Source organism: Elephas maximus, chromosome 11 (genome assembly GCF_024166365.1).
Source record: "Elephas maximus indicus isolate mEleMax1 chromosome 11, mEleMax1 primary haplotype, whole genome shotgun sequence".
Classification (NCBI taxonomy): domain Eukaryota; kingdom Metazoa; phylum Chordata; class Mammalia; order Proboscidea; family Elephantidae; genus Elephas; species Elephas maximus.
The window spans coordinates 90568702-90588798 of record NC_064829.1 but is presented as its reverse complement, the minus strand read 5'-3'; the positions used below and the strand labels follow the sequence as shown (position 1 = coordinate 90588798).

The following is a 20097-nucleotide window of genomic DNA, read 5'->3' as shown; positions in this document are numbered from 1 at the left end:
AAGAAAACCCTATCAAGAACAGTTCTATTCTGACACACATGAGTTTGCCATAACTCATGGTAAACTCAATTGCAACTGTTTTTTTTTTTTTAATTTTGTATTCTTCATGAACAGAAGGTAAAAAGAGAATTTCTATAACTCATTTGCTCATTCCTCAAATACTTAGGCATACACAAAATGAGCCAGATTATACAAGCAAGTGAGCACACATGAATGAACCATACAGTCACCTTTTCTCTCCCATATAACTTGCAGTGTCGTTTGGATCATGGTTTGATCATATTCATGGCTGGCTGTCAATGAGAGGAAAGGAGAATTTCCTGATAATTTCATATGAGTTGCTGCATCAGGTAGCTGTTCTTCAAAAAACTTTACTCTTTCTTACCCCGTATCACAATAATCTAATTTCTGACACCAGCCATTCCCCCCACAGCAGTCACTATTTCTATACGGGTTTTGATAATTTGTTGCAAGGGCCATTGGCCTCTCTGTCACTGACTGGCCCAGCTCATAGCCAGTGTAGCAGCTAAGTTCTCTCAGATACTGCTCACCTAGCAACAACTCTCATCCATGGGCCTCTGTGCTGTCAGGCCATTTTTCAGGTGGCTCTCCTCTGTAGTCTTGTCCACTGCTAAATGGCCCAGTTCACAGCAAGTATAATGTGTTGCTAGGCTGTCTTAGCTGCTCCCTGCCATTAGGCCTCTCTGTCATCAAACCTCCCTACTGCTGGCTCTCTACCACTGGCTTCTCTATCACTAACTGGATGAGGACATAGCCAGTGTAGCAGCTTCAGAAACACTTGATCCCATATGATTCTGTTTCTCTGCCAGTCCACTCTTAACCAGAATCTCTTTCTCAACCAGAAGCCCTCTCAAAATTCTGCATTTCAGACATTTATATATCCCAATCCTCATCCATTACAAGGCAGGGCCTCCCTAATCATACCAGAGTTCAACCAATCCTCACTTCACATGAAATATTAATATACCACACAAAAGGATCAAACCATACAGTTGGTTACACTTCACTCAGGAAATGTCAATCAATCTGGGTTATCTTCTTGGCAAGAGTAAAAAATCACCTGTGGTAGAAAATAACCTGGGTACTCCCCCATTGCCCAAGTTGCTTCTCCAAGAACTAGGGCAAAGGTAAGTCCTCAGGGCTTAGGGGGGAAATCTCCCAAGCTGTTTTTTCAAAGAACCAAGCCAAAAAGGCCACATAAGTGTACTCGTTGCCAGTATACAGAGGATCAGTCGCTTCTAGGGCAAGAAACTAAGCCCAGAAGAACTCAACTCAGTTCTCAACAACATATCCTTCAAGGTCATGAAAGATAATAATATGAGCAATTGTTCCCTAGCCCCAAATGAGGTAATGGATCACAGCAAAGAGAAATTGATGAGAAAAGGTAAGCATTTTCTGATTTCAGAACATGAAGGAAATGGACAGATGTTTCACCTGCTTCTGTTAATACCCTCAAGACATGGGACAAGGGAAGTGTTTGAATTTTTAGATCCAGATACATGTGTGGTTACACTGCTAGGAAATTGTGGAAGTTATCCTCAGATTGATTCCATTGTATCAGTACAATTGAGTGAAGGTTATCATCTGAGAAACAAAATGGGGAGAAGTTATTGGAGTTAAAGCAAGAAAAGGGTATGCTCTTTATGGCATCATGACTGGGGGTCAGTAATCATAATTTTGAAGGAAGATTAGTGAGCAGGTTTGTCTGTATTATGTCCTTTTGTGTTTAAAGTTAGGTTTATCTTGGATTAGCAGAAGATGAAATGAATTCTGCATAGTGAGAAGTGGCAAGGGAGCTGAAGGTACAAGACAGTGATTATAATAATCAGTATTGATATTTAATGTGAATAATGAAGTAAATTAATTCATAAGGAGAGAGCAGGCAGTGAAAAGGAAGTAGAACCAATAGACTAGGAGTCTCAATGAGTTTGAAGTACTGGAGAAAATGAGGTGCTCACGCGAACGATCAGGAAGTACATGTTACATGCTGTCAAGTTGGTTCTGGCTCATAGTGACCCTATGTACAACAGAATGAAATACTGCCTGGTCCTACATCATTCTCACAATTATCGCTATGTTTGAGCCCACGGTTGCAGCTGCTGTGCCAACACATCTCATTGAGGTTTTTCCTCTTTTTCGCTGTCTACTTTACCAAAAATGATGTCCTTCTCCAGGAACTGGTGCCTCCTGATAATGATAGCCAACGTATCCAGGAGCTCCTTAGCCATTATCAAGCAAGACCTGCTACTCCTGTTCATTATTAAGCAAAACCTTAAGCAAAAATGCTATGCGTGGTTCAATTAGCAGCTGCTCAGACTAACCAGCGGCTACTCTCTCCTGTCCATTGTCCTCAGTGTGCTGAGTGTGGCTCGAACCAGTCAAACCCAGTTTACTACCCTACACACCAAAGGAAAAAAATGCAATTTGTCTTATTGTGCCTGTACACAGTGATAACCTATGAGCCCATAATGTTTGTATGTACTTCCTTGTGAAGGACGGTATAAAAAGTTCTGCCTCCCTTTGCTTAGGGAGCTGTATTTGAGGTATACACCTCCTTGCTCCGTGCCTGTGCACTTGCAATAAATGGTGTTCCTCCCTCCTCACCTCGCTGTCTTTACTGGTGAGAAGCCATACCAAGCAGGACCTGCCCAGGGTAACAAATTCAGGAGACAACAGATGGGACCAGCACTGCCCTACTCCTGAGATCACTTTCAGCTGATGAGAACTGACTCCTTCTCCCAAGTGCACACCAGTAACCTTTCTCCAGGGGAGATTTGTTTCGGCCCTCGAGGCCAGAGCTGACCTCAGACCCCTCAGTGGCAGACCACATGAGGAGGAGAGAGATTGTCATCAGGTTCCCCAGGAAGAGGGTAAGACTCCCTTGGTGAATATAGAAATAAGTTCTGTTTTTCAGAAAGTGGATAGACTGTAGATCTGATAATGTTAAGCCAATGAAGTTCAGGTCAAACACTCTCATTTTGAATAGGCGTCTGTGGCTTCGAGTTTGGTACAGAAATAAGTCCTATTTGTAGAAAATTAGACAGACTGTAAATGCTGGTAATGCTTAGCCTATGAAGGCCAGAATAAATACTTCTCTTTCATATAGACATCTGGTAGTTTTAGGTTTTGGTATCATGGGAAATAATTTGAGCATTCCAGAATATAGTCCTCTAGGGTATATTCTAAAGAATTGGTCTCATTTTGGGTATGATCCAATGGAAAAGTCTAAAATGACTTTTTTTTAACACTGCCTGGCTTCCTGGTGGCATAATGGTTAAGAGCTATGGCTGCTAACTAAAAGGTCAGCAGTTCAAATCCACCAGGTGCTCCTTGGAAACTCTATGGGGCAGTTCTACTCTGTCCTATAGGGTTGTTTGTGAGTCAGAATTGACTCAACGGCAATGAATTTGGCCTGGTCCCAATATGAGCTCAGGGATGGCAAACACTGGCTTGAGAATGGATTCTTAAATTATAACACCATAATGCAGTTAGATTTGTTCTGTACTAAAGAAAGAAAGTAGAATGGGAAAATGCAGGTTGCAACTTTTATGTCATTGTGGCAAGATAAGAGTTTACAGAAACAATGTAAAATCATGGTTCAAACCAAGATTAAAACCTGTTTTGTCTAGTCCTCCAGAAGAGGACCCACTTCTAACCAGAAGTCATAGTATCTTGTAAACATTTCATCAGCCCCTGAGGCCTCCGGAGCTGAAATGCTTTCCCCAGCACACACTCAAAACAGTGCCCAGTTTGGTCCAGGGGTCCCAGAACCCTCAACAGGGCTATACCCATTAAGGCAACACCCTGCACTAGGTGGAAGTGACGACAGGACAGTGGGAGCTCTGCCATGATCTGGGTACATAGCCCATTCAGGACTTCTGATTTATTCATTTGGAAAAACAATCTACCAGCGTAATGAGAGGATCCTAAGTGAATGCATGATCTTTTTGCTTCTATTTTGAAAACCCACTACCCAAATTGGGCAGTCAAGCTTTATGTAACATTTTACTCACTCTGGAGGAGGGAAGAATGGTTTTTGAAAAGGCTGGGGAATAAGGAGATAAGTTCCACCAGCAAAATGCGATGGCCAACCCCCTGTAGATTTGGCTGTGCTAGTCACTGAACCAGGCTGAGATCCAAACACCCAGGTCAGCCAAGCCAATTTAAGTCGGTAGTGTGACTACTTCCTCACTGGGCTCAAAAAGGGGCACTCAAACAAAAGAATTTAAACAAAGTATATGAAGTTAAACAAAACTGGAGGAAGATTCCACCACCTTCCTTGAATGAATTTTCACAGCTCTCAAACAATTCACTGATCTACATCCTGAGGCACCTGAAAACACTCATATGGTGAATGTGATATCCATAGGGCAGAGTGCCCCCGACATAGGAAAGAAATTACAGAAAGTAGAAGGCAGTGTAGGAATGAGAATTTCACAGCTGGTAGAAACAGCCTTCAAGGTCTATTCTAACCCAGAACAAGTGCAGGAGAAAAAGGAAAATCAGTGTGCCAAACAGCAAGTAGCTATGCTTTCAGCAGCCTTCCAGTCAAAAGGAAACTTCCACCCCTAACCATCAGGGAAGTTTTCCCCAGGGTCTGAGACCGGCCCAAGCTAGGGAAAAACCAATGCAAGTGGTATAAACAAGAAGGGCGTTGGAAGACAGAATGTCCTAAGAGACAGAGAGCCCTGAAAAAAAAAGGAACCCAAAAATGTTATGACACAACAAGGGTAAGAATTGGACTGAAGGGTAATGGGAACCAATCTTATTCATTTCCCCTGGTAAGTCCCTGATTAAAGTAAATGTGGGGAGAGAAATTTTTGACTTTCTATTAGACACAGGAGCCAATTATTCAGTTATTAACAATCTGAAGGGACCCTGATCAAAGAAATCAATACCGGTGGTGGGAGTTATGGGGAGAAAAATTACTAAGGATTTTATCCAACCCATGGAGTGTTCAGTCAGTGACTCTACTTTAACTCACTCTTTTCTCTACATGCCAGAGAGCCCAATTCCTTTACTTGGGTGAGATGTGCTTTGTGAATTACAAGCTCAGTTTCATTTCCAAGATGGTAATCTAAATTTAACAGTACATACGGATTAAGGGTGGAGAATGCAGGCCCACCTGTTGACTCTCATGATACTCATTGAAGCCCCCAATAAGACTGTGTCTAAACAGAGGATACAGTAGTTCCTTGGGTATGGGCACAAGGGCAACCAGGAAGAGCTAAAAATGTTGTTCCTGTTAAGGTTGAAATGTTACCAGGAATTGACCCACTACAGGTGAAACAATACCCTCTAAAGCTACAAGCGAAATGAGTCCTCTGCCTACTTATCCACCAATATCTAGAATATGGACTCATAAAACCATGCCAATCAGTTTATAATACACTAATTTTGCCCATAAAGTAATCTTATTCCAATGAGTGTAGGTTTGTTCAAGACCTCAGAACAATTAACCGAATAGTAGTTACAGTCCATGCTGTAGTGCCAAATTCATATACTTTGCTAGCCTCTCTTCCAGGAGATTTTGTCTGGTTTATTGTTCTAGACTTAAAAAATGCTTTCTTTTGTATACCATTAGAGTCTGAAAGCCAACAACTGTTTGCCTTTGAGTGGGAGGGCCCTGAAAGGGGTGATAAACAACAGTTCTGCTGGACTGTACTTCCACAGGGTTCAAAAATAGTCCCAAATTGTTTGGTACAGCTCTGGCTAAAGACTTAAGACAGTGTCTTAGTCATCTAGTACTATCATAACAGAAATACCACAAGTGGATGACTTTAACAAAGAGAAATTTATTCTCTTACAGTCCACTAGGATAGAAGTCCAAATTCAGGGTGCTGGCTCCAGGGGAAGGCTTTTTCTGTCTCTTGGCTCTGGAGGAAGGTCCTTGTCATCAGTCTTCCCTTGGTCTGGGAGCATCTCAGTACAGGAACCTCAGGTCCAAAGGACTTGCTCTGCTCCCGGCACTGCTTTCTTGGTGGTATGAGGTCCCCTCTCTCTGCTCCCTTCGCTTTCCTTTTAATCTCTTCAGAGATAAAAGGTGGTGCAAGCCACACCCCAGGAAAAATCCCTTTACATTAGATCAGAGCTGTGACCTGGGAAAGAATGTCACAATCCCGCCGTAATCCTCTTTAACATAAAATTACAGTCACAAAATGGATGACAACCACACAACACTGGGAATCATGGCCTAACCAAGTTGATACATATTTTGGGGGACACGATTCAATCCATGACAGGCAGTTAACCCTCCGAAATGGAGTCCTGCTTCAATATTTCGATGACTTGCTCATAGCAAGCAAGACTAAAGAAGAATCTGATTTAAATACTATCTCCACTCTTTTGGGGCCAGGTTGGATACAAAGTATTCAGACATAAGGCCCAGATTTCTCAAGCCAAGTTCACATTCCTAGGATTCTGCATCTCTCAGGGAAAAAGCGAACTGCTCCCAGAGAGAAAAAAGACTATTTGTGCAATCTCACCTCCCCAGTCCTGGAGGCAACCCCAAGAAATCCTGGAAATGGCAAGTTTTTGCAGAATCTGGATTCCCAACTTTGGTCTAATAGACAAGGCTTTATATAAAGTAACTGAAGGGAAAGATCCAGATCCTTTTATTTGGACTGATGAACAACAAAAATCCTTTTAGACAATTGAAGAAAAACTCATATCCATCCCAGCCCTGAGGCTCCGCAATCTAGCAAAACCCTTCAAACTCTTCATGAGTGAAAGTCAGGGAATAGCAACAGGCATCCTAACCCAAAAGCTGGGGGACTGGTGACAACCTATTGCTTGTTTTTCCAAGGTTCTAGACATGACCACTATGAGGTGCTTTGCCTATCTACTAGCTGTGGCAGCCACAGTGATAATTTTAAAAGAGGCAGAAAGCTAAGTTTGGGGCAACCAACCACTATGTTCCTCATTTGGTCTTGACAATATTAGAACGAAAAGGAGCCCACTAGATGACAGCAGGCTGGATAGCTCAGTATCAAGCTGCCTTATTAGATAATTTGGCTGCAACTTTAAAAGAAATTCCAACCACCTTAAATCCAGTTACATTGCTGCCATCACAAAACACCCCTGGTTTGGGACACAATTGTATACAAATAATAGATAAATCTTATTCCAGCAGGCCTGATTTGAGTGATAAGCCTCTCAAAAACCCTGACTTTGAGACTTTACAGATAGAAGTAGCTTCATGGAGAATGGAAGAGGATATGCTGGATATGCTGCAGTGACGCACTGGGAAATGCTTGAAGCTGACCCGCTTACACCAGGGACTTGAACTCAAACAGTTGAGCTCATCACCATGGTAAGGGCCTCCAACTCTCAAAAGGCAAAATAGTGAACGTTTGTTGTTAGGTGCCATTGAGCCGATTCCAACTCATAATGACCCTATGCACAACAGAACGAAACACTGCCTGATTCTGCGCCATCCTTAGAGTCTTTGTTATGGTTCAGTTCATTGTTGCAGCCACTGTGACAATCCACCTCGTTGAGGGTCTTCCTTTCTTCCGCTGACCCTGTACTTTGCCAAGCATGATGTCCTTCTCCAGGGATTGATCCCTCCTGACAACAAGTCCAAAGTATGTAAGACACAGTCTCACCATCCTTGCTTCTAAGGAACATTCTGGTTGCACTTCTTTCAAGACAGATTTGTTCGTTCTTTTGGTATATTCAATATTCTTTGCCGACACCATAATTCAAAGGCATCAATTCTTCTTCTTCAAAAAAAATTCTTCTTCAGTCTTCCTTATTCATCGTCCAGCTTTCACATGAATGTGATGCGATTGAAAATACCATGGCTTGGGTCGGGCGCACCTTAGTCTTCAAGGTGACATCTTTGCTCTTCAACACTTTAAAGAGGTCCTGTGAAGCAGATTCACCCAGTGCAACACGTCATTTGATTTCTTGACTGCTGCTTCCATGGGTGTCGATTGTGGATCCAAGTAAAATGAAATCCTTGACAACTTCAATCTTTTCTCTGTTTATCGTGATGTTGCTCATTGGTCCCGTTGTGAGGATTTTTGTTTTCTTTATGTTGAGGTGCAATCCATACTGAAGGCTGTGGTCTTTGATCTTCATTAGTAAGTGCTTCAAGTCCTGTTCACTTTCAGCAAGCAAGGTTGTGTCATCTGCATAACACAGGTTGTTAATGAGTCTTCCTCCAATCCTGATGCCCCATTCTTCTTCACATAGTCCAGCTTCTCAGATTATTTGCTCAGCATACAAATTGAATAGGTAAGGCGAAAGGATACAACCCTGATGCACACCTTTCCTGACTTTAAACCAATCACTATCCCCTGGTTCTGTCCAAACAACTGCCTCTTGATCTATGTAATGGTTCTTCATGACCACAATTAAGTGTTCTGGAATTCCCATTCTTCGCAATGTTATCCATAATTTGTTATGATCCACATGGTCAAATGCCTTTACATAGTGAATAAAACACAGGTAAACATCCTTCTGGTATTCTCTACTTTCAGCTAGGATCCATCGGACATCAGCAATGATATCCCTGGTTCCACATCCTCTTCTGAAACCGGCCTGAATTTCTGGCAGTTCTGTCAATACACTGCCGCAGCCGTTTTTGAATGATCTACAGCAAAATTTTGCTTGCGTGTGATATTAATGATATCGTCCTATAATTTCCACATTTGGTTGGATCACCTTTCTTAGGAATAGGCATAAATATGAATCTCATCCAGTCAGTTGACCAGGAAGCTGTCTTCCATATTTCTTCGCACATACCAGTGAGCACCTCCAGCGCTGCATCCGTTTGTTGAAATATCTCAATTGATACTCTGTCAATTCCTGTAGGCTTGTTTTTCACCAATGCCTTTAGAGCAGCTTGGACTTCTTCCTTTAGCACCATGGTTCCTGATCATATGCTGCCTCTTGAAATGGTTGAACATTGACTAATTCTTTTTGGTATAATGACTCTGTGTATTCCTTCCATCTTCCTTTGATGCTTTCTGCGTAGTTTAATGATTTCCCCATAGAAACCTTCACCATTGCAACTCGAGGCTTGAAGTTTTTCCTCAGTTCCTTCAGCTTGAGAAAAGCAGAGTGTGACTTCCCTTTTGGTTTTCTATCTCTAGCTTTTTGAACATGTCATTATAATACTTTACTTTGTCTTCTCGAGCTGCCCTTTGAAATCTTCTGTTCATTTCTTTTACTTCATCATTTCTTCCTTTTGCTTTAGCTGCTTGATGTTTGTGAGCAAGTTTCAGAGTCTCCTCTGACATCCATCTTGGCCTTTTCTTTTTTTCCTGTATTTTCAATGACCTCTTGCTTTCTTAATGTATGATGTCATTCCATAACTCGTCTGGTCTTCAGTCACTAGTCAAATCTACTCTTGAGACATGTGGGGGACTTAAAATATGCTTTGGGAATTTTGCATGCTCATGGAGCCTTTTGGAAAAAAGGGGCCTCCTCAATAATGCAGGACAGGAAATTTAATACGCAGCAGAAGTCCTCCAGGTACTAGAAGCTGTCTGGTTACAAAAGAAAGTAGTGGTCATCCATTGTCAAGGATACCATGAAGGAAATACAGACATTATTAAAGGAAACCAGAGAGCTGATGATGCCACAAAAGCAGTGGCCAAAACCCAAACACGATCTGCCACTGTGGCCCCCTTGATACCCCAGATAAAAAAAGAAAAAAAAAAAAAAACAAGCCCAGTGCCGTTGAGTCGATTCTGACTCATAGAGACCCTATAGGACAGAGTAGAACTGACACATAGAGTTTCCAAGGAGTGCCTGGCGGATTCGAACTGCCGACCCTTTGGTTAGCAGCTGTAGCACTTAACCACTGTACGACCAGGCTTTTCGATACCCCAGATAAAGACCCTAAAAGAAGAAGACCCAGGGTATTCAGAAGAAGACCTCAAATGGGCTGAAGAGTGGAGCGCCACTCAAGATGTAGGAAACTGGAAATGTACTATGAAAGGAATAGTTCTAGTTCCTGAACAGATGCCGTACCCCATTTTAATAAAAGCCCATGCACCTTCAAACTACGGACATGAAAGTATGTATGAATGGGTCATGTATTAAGCACTAAAGTTCATTCCACCATAGGCAAATTATCAAAAGGTGCCCTATCTATATAAAAAACAACCCAAACACTTATCATCCTCCCTTTTTCCCCAGAGTACAGTACCAAGGCCCAGCAAACGGAAAAGATTGGTAACTAGATTTTACTGAAATGCCTCGTACCATTGGAAATTACAACTATCTTTTGGTTTTTGTAGATACCTTTTCCAGTTGGGTTGAAGACTTCCATGTAGAACTGAAAAAGCTAAAGAAGTAGCTAAACATCTTATACATGACATCATTACATGGTTTGGATTACCTGCTTCCATGGGAAGTGATAACAGACCTCACTCTGTAGCTGATGTAACCCAAAAAGTCACACGTTTCCCAGACATCAAATGGAGATTACGTGCAGCCTGGAGACCACAATCCAGTGGAAAGGGTGAAAAAATGAACCAGATACTTTAAAGACACATAGCAAAGGTGTGTCAAGAAGCAAAATTAACATGGATACAGGCTCTTCCTATAGCCTTGCTTAGGATTAGGGCAGCTCCCAGAAGCAAGTTCGAATTAAACTCTTTTGAGCTGCTCTGCTGGAAGCTGCTCCTAAAAAATCATAGGCTGATGAATGGTAACCATTTAGCTGTATTATGTGAAAAAATGGTACAAGAATATTTGAGTTCTTTGTCTGCTCTTCTTTATTCTCTCCAAAGATTCACCCTTGCCAAACAAGAACAGCCTCCTGAGGTGATGGTCCACCCATTTCAGCCAGCAGACTGGGTTCTGCTGCATGAAGGAAAGATGAGCCTCTCCAGCCTAAGTTGAAAAGACCTTTTGAGGTGCTTCTTGTTACCCATACCGCAGTCAAACTGAAAGAAGTCAAACCTTGGATTCACCACACCCAGCTGAAAGCAGCACCTACACCAGAATCTGAACCTACAACGATAACTCTTCAGGACAACTGGAACCCTGAGCCATTACAAGACCTGAAATATCTGTTTAAGAGACTGAGCTTTTAATCTATAGAGTTTGTTAACTGTGTTTTTTTTTTCTTTCCTGTTCACATTTCACCTGTTTAAGGTGTTAGATCTCTTAACCTAAACCCTGTTTCACACAAATATGAAGCTGTGGTACCTCACCTTCTTTCTTTTCCTAACTCTGTCACTCACATGGTCTTGACATAGTAACACTTTTGTCAAATTAGTCCAATCAGTAACAAGTGTGACCAACATGACTAAATGTTGGATTTGCTGATACGTCAGAAAACTACTTGGCTTCATGTTCCTAACTAAGATAGGTCAAATATCTTTGACTGGCTCACCTCTTGGCTATCTAACTATAACTGGCTAAAGCATTGGTTTATCATTTTTATTTCTTTGATTGTAACAGGAGTTTTTGTCTGTTGTTCTATACAATACTTTCCTTTTCGTCTATCTCAGTGCAGCTAAAAACAAACAAACAAACAAAAAACAAGCATAGAAGCTTATGTTCAATACAATCTCGTATATCAAGGAGCCATTGCCCAATTTAGAAGATACATCCACTGCCCAGGGAATATGGCTTATTGGTATAACCCCAAAAGAAGGAGGGATTGATAGTCAATGCAGCCAGGAACATCCTAGCCACCATCAAGCAAGACCTTAAGTGATATCACTCTGTGCGGCTCAGTTTGCAGCTGCTCAGACCAAGCAGAACCTGCCGCCTCCTTTCCATTGCCCTCAAAGCACTGCATGTGGCTCAAGCCAGTAAAACCCAGTTTATTAGCCTACAGGCCAAATAAAAAATGCAATTTGTCTTATTGCACCTGTGTACCATGATAACCTATGTAGCCCAAAATGTTTGTATATACTTCCTTGTGAGGGACTATGTAAAAAGTTCTGCCTCCCTTTGTTTGGGGAGCTTGATTTGAGGTATACACCTATTTACTCCTTGCCTGTGCACTTGCAATAAACACTGTTCCTCACTCCTCACCTCAGTGTGTCTTTATTGATGAGAAGTGGCACCGAGCAGGACCTGCTTAGGGTAACATGTCCAAAGTATGTGAGATGAAGCCCCTAAGGGGCATTCTGACTGCACTTCTTCCATGACAGATTTGTTCATTCTTCTGACAGTCCATGGTGTAGTCAATATTCTTCACCAACACCATAATTCAAAAGCATCAATTTTTCTCCAGTCTTCGTTATTTATTGTCCAGCTTTTGCAGGCATATGAGGTGATTGAAAATACTATGGCTTGGATCAGGCACACGTTAGTCCTCTAAGTGACATCTTTGCTTTGTAACACTTTTTAAAGGAGCCTTTTGCAGCAGATTTGCCCAATGCTATATGTCATTTGATTTCTTGACTGCTGCTTCCATGGCATTGATTGCAAATGCCGTACCGAGAGTGGGATATGTAAAATGTGAGATCATGGGGGAAGAATTAGTAATGAGAAGATGCAGGATGAAACTTTGGGTTGAGAGTGTATTATGGTCATTAGAAGAGAAATGACTAAGGAACAAGCACCTGAGAATTAGAAGAATCATAACCTGGACATTGAAATCACCAAGAATTTTGTTTGTAATTGTTACGGAGAGAGTTTCAGAGAGGTATGAGCTAAAATTTTCATTGAATGAGGGGGTTTGACCTGAGGCATGGGAAAATTAAAACAATGAGATACGCTGGAGTTGGGTGCTATGAGATTCAAAAGTGGAGAGTAAAAGAAAAGAGAAGGGATGGTCTGGAGGAAACCAATTTTACTTGTATGACCAGATCAGAGGTAAATGTAACATGGAGAAAAAAAAATCAGCCCCTACCTTGAAAAGATGTTGGGAGTGCTAAATGAGTTGAACGTGTAAAATTTCCCCGCCCCAAAAAAGCCTGGCATAAAAGAATTACTAAATGCCTGTTATTATTATTGTTTATGTTACCTGTCATATGTATCAGCCCTCATGGTATTGTGATGCAGGTAATAAATGGCAGTAGGCTTTAGCGTGGGAGAAGTTCAAATAAGGTCTTGAGATGCTAATTGCAAATCTGATTTGACTTATTTTTGGTATTTGACAGGAATCAGTGGGAACTGCAAAAGTAACCAGAGTGAAGCCTTTGATAAAATATACCAAGAGATGATGAAAGGACTTCCTCAACTTTTCCAATGGGAATAATGGCCTAGTATTTCCAAATCTGACTTCCTTTACATACAGGCATACTTCAGTATATTGCAGGTTTGGTTCCAGACCACCACAATAAAGCAAATATCTCAATAAAATGAATCACACAAAATTTTTGGTTTCACAATACATATAAAAGTAATGTTTAACTCTGCCGTAGTCTATTCAGTACGCAATAGCGTAGTGTCTAAAAAAACAATGTATGTCCCTTTTCACTGCATACAAAAAAGAAAAAAGAATCTATATGTATTCTTCGTGTATTTACATTGAAGAATAAGCGAGAAGATAATGATGGTCTCTAAGGAAGAAAAGGAGTCCTGGTGGCACAGTAGTTAAAGCTCTTGGCTGCTAACCAAAAAGTTGGAGGTTTGAAACCACCAGCCACCCCATGGGACAAAGACATGGCACTCTGTTTACAGTAAATATTTACAGCCTTGGACACCCTACGGAGCAGTTCCACTCTGTTCTATAGACTGGTTATGAGTTGAAATCAACTCAATGGCAGTGTTTTGTTTGTTTGTTTGTTTTTCCTTTTTTTTTAAAGGGAAGAAAAATAGGTGGCTGATGTACACCATAGAAGAGAGGATCTCAATTTTTTAATAAACCAATACATACCTTAAAAATTTTGTACCACACATGTATAAAATTAAAAAAAAAAATTTCACGTGTATATATGCTATTAAAAAATAAATAAATTAAAAAAAAAAACCTTCTCTGAAAAATATGAATGACTTCTCAGGAAAGCTGAGGTTTTGTTTTTTTGAAGTAAAATACATATTCACCGCCTGTCTTTCAGTTGTCACACTGTGGTAGCATGAGTGTTGCCATGGTGCTGGAAGCTATGCTACTGCTATTTCAAAAACCAGCAGGGTCACCCATGGTGGACAGGTCTCAGTGGAACTTTCAGACTAAGAAGTAAGGCCTTGCCATCTACTTCCAAAAATTAGCCAGTGAAAACGATATGGACCACAACAGAACTTTGTCCAACATAGTGCTAGAAGCTAAAACCCTTAGGATGTAAAAGTCACTCAAAATACACAGTGGTTGTAACAATGGACTGAAGCATTCCAACCATTGTGAAGATGATGCAGCACTAGTCAATGTTTCATTTTGTTGTACATGGGGTTGCCATGAGTCAGAGGTGACGCGACAGAAACTAATGACAACTTTGAGTAAGTTATTTATACCCGTTGCTGTTGAGTCAATTTTAACTCATAGAAACCCTATAGGACAGAGTCTAACTGTCCCATGGGGTTTCCAAGGCTGTAAATCTTTAGGGGAGCAGACTGCTACATCTTTCTCCCATGGAGCAGCTGTTAGGTTTGAACTGCCAAACTTCAGTTAGCAGCTGAGTGCTTAACCACTGTGACACCATGCTTTATCACCCCGAAAAAAAAAGTTGCAGTTGAGTCAATTCCAACTCACACTGACCCTATAGGACAGAGTAGAACTGTGCCATATGGTTTCCAAGAGCAGCTGGTGAATTTGAACTGGATTAGAACTGCTGATCTTTTGGTTAGCAGCCATAGCTCTTAACCAATGCACCACCAGGGCTAAGGCTGATAAATTCCTTGGTAGCTATATACTCTTATTAACCTAACAAAACAGAGTTAATAAATGCTTATTAAAGGAATGACTGAATAAATCCATTTATCAGTTATTGAAAGGCAACTTTAAAATATCAGAAAAAAAATTCTTAAGAAATAGAGAGAAGGGAGAGCTGGAAGAAATGGAGCCCAGAGAACTGAAAACTGAGTTATAATTAGAGAGAAGGAAGCAAAATATGAGAAGAAACATAGAGAGGATGATATTTGGGGAAGCCCATGTTGGAGAGGCCTCAATTTTCTCCCCAGGCCCTGGGAACTTTGGAAGGTATTTTCCAACAAATATCTGAGAGAAGATACAACTGGAGAACAGTTTCCCCATCTCTAGTTACCCTGCACACGCCTCTTGTCATCTGTCTGTTCACCTCCTAGGGCTCTTTCCCTTGTTTCAATAAGGAAATTACATCTGGTTTAGAAATGCAAAGACCTGTATATGAAGAAAGATATGAAAATTGACTGTCATGGATTGCACTGTGTCCCCCAAAAATATCTATCAACTTGGCTAGGTCATGATTCCCAGTATTGTATGATTGTGTACCATTTTGCCATCTTCTGCGATTTTCCTATGTGTCATAAATCCTATCACTATGGTGCAATGAGATAGATTAGTGGCAGTTTTATTGATGAGATCTACAAGACTATGCAGTGTCTTAAGCCAATCTCTTTTGAGATATAAAAGAGAGAAGCAAGCAGAGAGACATGGGGACTTCACACCATCAAGAAAGAAGCACCAGGAGCAGAGTGCATCCTTTGGACCTGGGATTCCCACACAGAGAAGCACCTAGTCCAGGAAAACATTAATAAGAAGGACCTTCCTCCAGAGCTGAGAGAGAGAGAATGCCTTCCCCTGGAACTGACACCCTGAATTTGGACTTGTAGCCTACTCGACAGTGAGAGAATAAATTTCTCTTTGTTAAAAACATCCACTTGGTGGTATTTCTATTGTAGCAGCACTAGATGACTAAGACATTGACCATGATGTGAGTATCCCAAAACTATGATCCAGTCCTCATGGTCTTGAGAAAGAAGGTCAATGCAGGAAAATGCTGATTAAGGCAGTGTTATAAGTTGTGTCCCCCCCAAATATATGTTGTAAATCCTAACCTCTATGCCTGTGATGTAAACCCTGGTGGCATAGTGGTTAAAAGCTATGGCAGCTAACCAAAAGGTTGGCAGTTCGAATCCAGGCTCTCCTTGGAAACCCTGTGGGGCAGCTCTACTCTGTCCTATAGGGTTGCTATGAGCCGCAATCAACTTGATGTCAATGGGTTTTTATGCCTGTGATTATAATCTCATTTGGGAATAAGTCTTTTTGTTATGTTAATGAGACAGTGTTAATGTAGGGTGTCTTAAGTCAACCTCGTTTGACATATAAAACAGATTAAACAAGCAAGCCAGCAAGCACAGATGGGGGATGTCAGATGCCAGGCCACATGGAGATCTCCAAGGAACCAAGAATAGAAGATGAAGAGACAAGAACCTTCCCCAAGAGTCAACAGAGGGAGAAAGTCTTCCCCTAGAATCAGCACCCTGAATTCAGACTTCTAGTCTCCTAAAGTGTGAGAAAAGAAACTCGTGTTTGCTAAAGCCATCCACTTTTGTTATTTCTGTTATAGCAGCACCAGATAGCTAAGACAGGTACGAAGGACTTCTGAGTTACAGGAAGGCAGAAGGAGAAAAATACTCTTACCCATAGAGACTAGGTTCCTATAGTTCTCCAACACCATATTCCTGTACAAATTCCTCTCTTCTTGGGAACAGTCAAGAGCCACATTCATGAAAGTCACTAACCCCTGAAATGACAGACATGTTGTCATTAGGTGCCATCGAATCGGTTCCAACTCATAATGACCCCAAGTATAACGAAATGAAATATTACTTGGTCCTGTGCCATCTTTAAATAATTACTATGTTTGAGCCTACTGTTATTGCCACTGTGTGAATCCATCTCACTGAGGGTCTTCCTCTTTTTTGCTGACTCTCTACCAAGTGTGGTGCAATGGATCTCTTTTATATGGCCTTTCTTGTCATGTCTTGTAACTCCCACGAAATTTCGGGTGGAACTATGCAAATAAGGTGCTTACGGAGCACCAAGGGATTGGACAGCTTGCTAATAATGCAACTGAGGTGCAAGACACCCTTGTAGGGGTCATACCATGCAAATAAGGTGTAAGGAACCCTAATGAGGGGATTAGTCAGTTTTGCCATCCCACTAGGCTGAAAAGGAGCCATCCCAGGGACGGAGAGTGGGGACCTCACTACCACCAAGAAGAAGAAATGGAAGTGGAGTGCATTATTTGGACCCAGAGTCCCTGAGCATAGAACCTCCTAGACCCAGAAGACAGAGAGAGCACTATAACACTGGAGATGGCACAAGATGGTCAGAGGCGGCAGCAAAGAAACAGTAGCAGCAGAATCAGAAGACCAGTGTGAGACAGCACAGTGGGCTTCCCAGCTAGGCTTGCCAATCCACGGAGCAAGAGAGTTGAATGTCTTCAGGCAAGAGGCTTGCTGGTGGACTGGGTGTCTCTGGGCACTTATTGTCAGAGCTAGGCTTGCTGACCCACTGAGTAAGAGAGATGTGCACCTTCAGTCTGAGGCTTCCTGGAAGAATGGGGTGCCTTTGGGCATTTATCAGTGAAGCTAAAGAGTTTTGTAGCCTTTTCCCAAGCAGGGCAGAGGGTGGGCTGGCCCATGAGGCCTGAGAGTCAACGATCAGGGAGAGCCCTGCCTGTGGGTATAGTGGAGAAGCTTTCTTGACTAAAGAACTGCGTCCTGAGTTACTTCTTACCCTGTTACTTCCCTAGTAAACCCCATTATCATGAGTATTGTGTTTAAGTTCTGTGTGTCCATTGCAACAAAGTATCAAAACCAGCAGAGAAGTAGAGAGCGCCCTGGGAGGGTTGGCTGATGCCAGAATTGGTAAAAAGGCTAGAGAGAGGAGGTATGTCTGCTTCATTGGAATCAGCCTTGATCTTGATTCTATCTTCCTCCCCTTGTAAAGTTAGACAAGGAGGTCAGACAACCCCACCATGCCACTATTTTACAACAAACATGATGTCCCTCTCAAGGGACTGGCCCCTCCTGATAATAGGTTCAAAGTACATGAGACAAAGTCTCACCATCTTCACTTCTAAGGAGCACTGTGGTTGTACTTCTTCCAAGAAGGATTTGTGCATACTTCTGGTAGTCCATGGTATATGGCATATCCCAGAGATATTGCTGGTTCAGTTCCAGACCACCACAACAGAGTGAATATTGCAATAAAGAGAGTCACACACATTTTTTGGTTTCCCAGTACATATAAAAGTTATGTTTACACTGTACTGTAGTCTATTAAGTATGCAATAGCATTACATCTATCAAAAAAAGTACTTACCTTAATTAAAAAATACTACTTTGCTAAAAAATGCTAACCATCATCTGAGCCTTCAGTGGATTGTAATCTTATTGCTGGTAGAGGGTCTTGCCTCAATATTGATGGCTGCTGCCTGATAAGGGTGGTGGTTGCTGAAGGTAAGGGTTGTTGTGGGGACTTCTTAAAATAAGACAACAGTGAAATTTGCCACATTGATTGATTCTTCCTTTCATGAAAGATTTCTCTGTAGCATGCAATGCTGTTGATAGCATTTTACACACAGTATGACTTTTTTCAAAATTGGAGTCAATCCTCTAAATACCTGTTGCTGTTTTATCAACTGAGTTTATGTAATATTCTAAATTCTTTGTTGTCATTTCAACAATGTTCATAGCACCTTCACCAGGGGTAAACTCCATCTCAAGAAACCACTTTTATTGCTCATCTATAAGAAGCAACTCCTCATTCATTGAAGTTTTATCACACACACACACAAAAATTTCATATTGCAGTAATTCAGTTGTATCTTCAGGCTCCACTTCTAATTCTCTTGCTATTTCTACCCCATCTGCAGCTACTTGTTCCACTGAAGTGCTGAAACCTTCCAATTGCTCCATGAGGGTTGGAATCAACATCTTCCAAACCCCTGTTAATGTTGATATTTTGACCTCTTCCCATGAATCACAAATGTTCTTAATGACATCTAGAATGATGAATCCCTTCCGGAATGTTTTCAACTTACTTTGCCCAGACCCATCAGAGCAATCACTATCTATGGCAGTATGAAATATATTTCTTAAATAATAAGACTCAAAAGTCAAAATTACTCCTTGAACCATGGGCTACAGAACGGATGTTGTGTTAGCAGGTATGAAAAAACATTAATCTTGTACATCTCCATCAGAACTCTTGGGTGACCACGTGCATTGTCAACAAGCAGTAATATTTTGAAAGGAATCCTTTTTTCTGAGCAGTAACTCTCAACAGTGGGCTTAAAATATTTAGTAAACCAAGTTGTAAGCAGATGTGCTATCATCCAGGCTTTGTTGTTCCACTTATAGAGCACAGACAGATTTAGCATAATTCTTAAGGGCTCTAGGGTTTTCAGAATGGTAAATGAGCATTGGCTTCAACTTAAAGTCACCAGCTGCATTAGCCCCTAACGAGGGAGTCAGCCTGTCCTTTGAAGCTTTGAAGCCAGGCACTGACTTCTCCTCTCTAGCAATGAAAGTCTTCTTCCAGTGTAAGGCTGTTTTCTCTAGACTGAAAATCTGTTGTTCAGTGGAGCCACTTTCGTCAATCATCTTAGCTAGACCTTCTGGGTAACTTGCTGCAGCTCCTACAACAGCACTTGCCGCTTCACCTTGCACTTTTATGTTATGGAGACGGCTTCTTTCCTTAAACCTCATGAGGCAACCTCTGCTAGCTTCAAACTTTTCTTCTACAGCTTCCTCACCTCTCTCAGCCTCCATAAATTGAAAAGAGCTAGGACCTTGCTCTGGATTCGTCTTGGATTAAGGGAATGTTGTGGCTGGTTTGACCTTCTACCCAGACCACGAAAACTTTTTCCGTATAAGCAATAAGGCTGTTCAGCTTTCTTATCAATTGTGTGTTCACTGGAGTAGCACTTTTAACTTCCTTCAAAAACTTTTTCTTTGCATTCACAACCTGACATCCAAAAACTTGTAAGTGGTTGGGAGTAGAAAAATTGTGTAAGTCAATGAGTAACAGCACATTTCACATTAAAGAGATGTTAAAAATTCTACCAAATTCAACACATGAACATTAAAAATACTGCTGGAATCGTGTTAACACGGCTTACACTTTTTGTCATAACAAATATCCTAAGAATTTCAACTATTGCTATCAGTAGAGTCATCTTTTATTATGTGCTTTGGAAAAATAATTGGGTGTGACAGATTCAAAATTTA

The 20097-nt window shown here is 41.3% G+C and overlaps 1 pseudogene; it reads right to left on the bottom strand.

Moving 5' to 3' along the window:
• Positions 1–18220: 18220 nt before the first annotated feature.
• LOC126086179 (tigger transposable element-derived protein 1-like) lies at positions 18221–20045 on the bottom strand (annotated as a pseudogene).
• Positions 20046–20097: the final 52 nt, after the last annotated feature.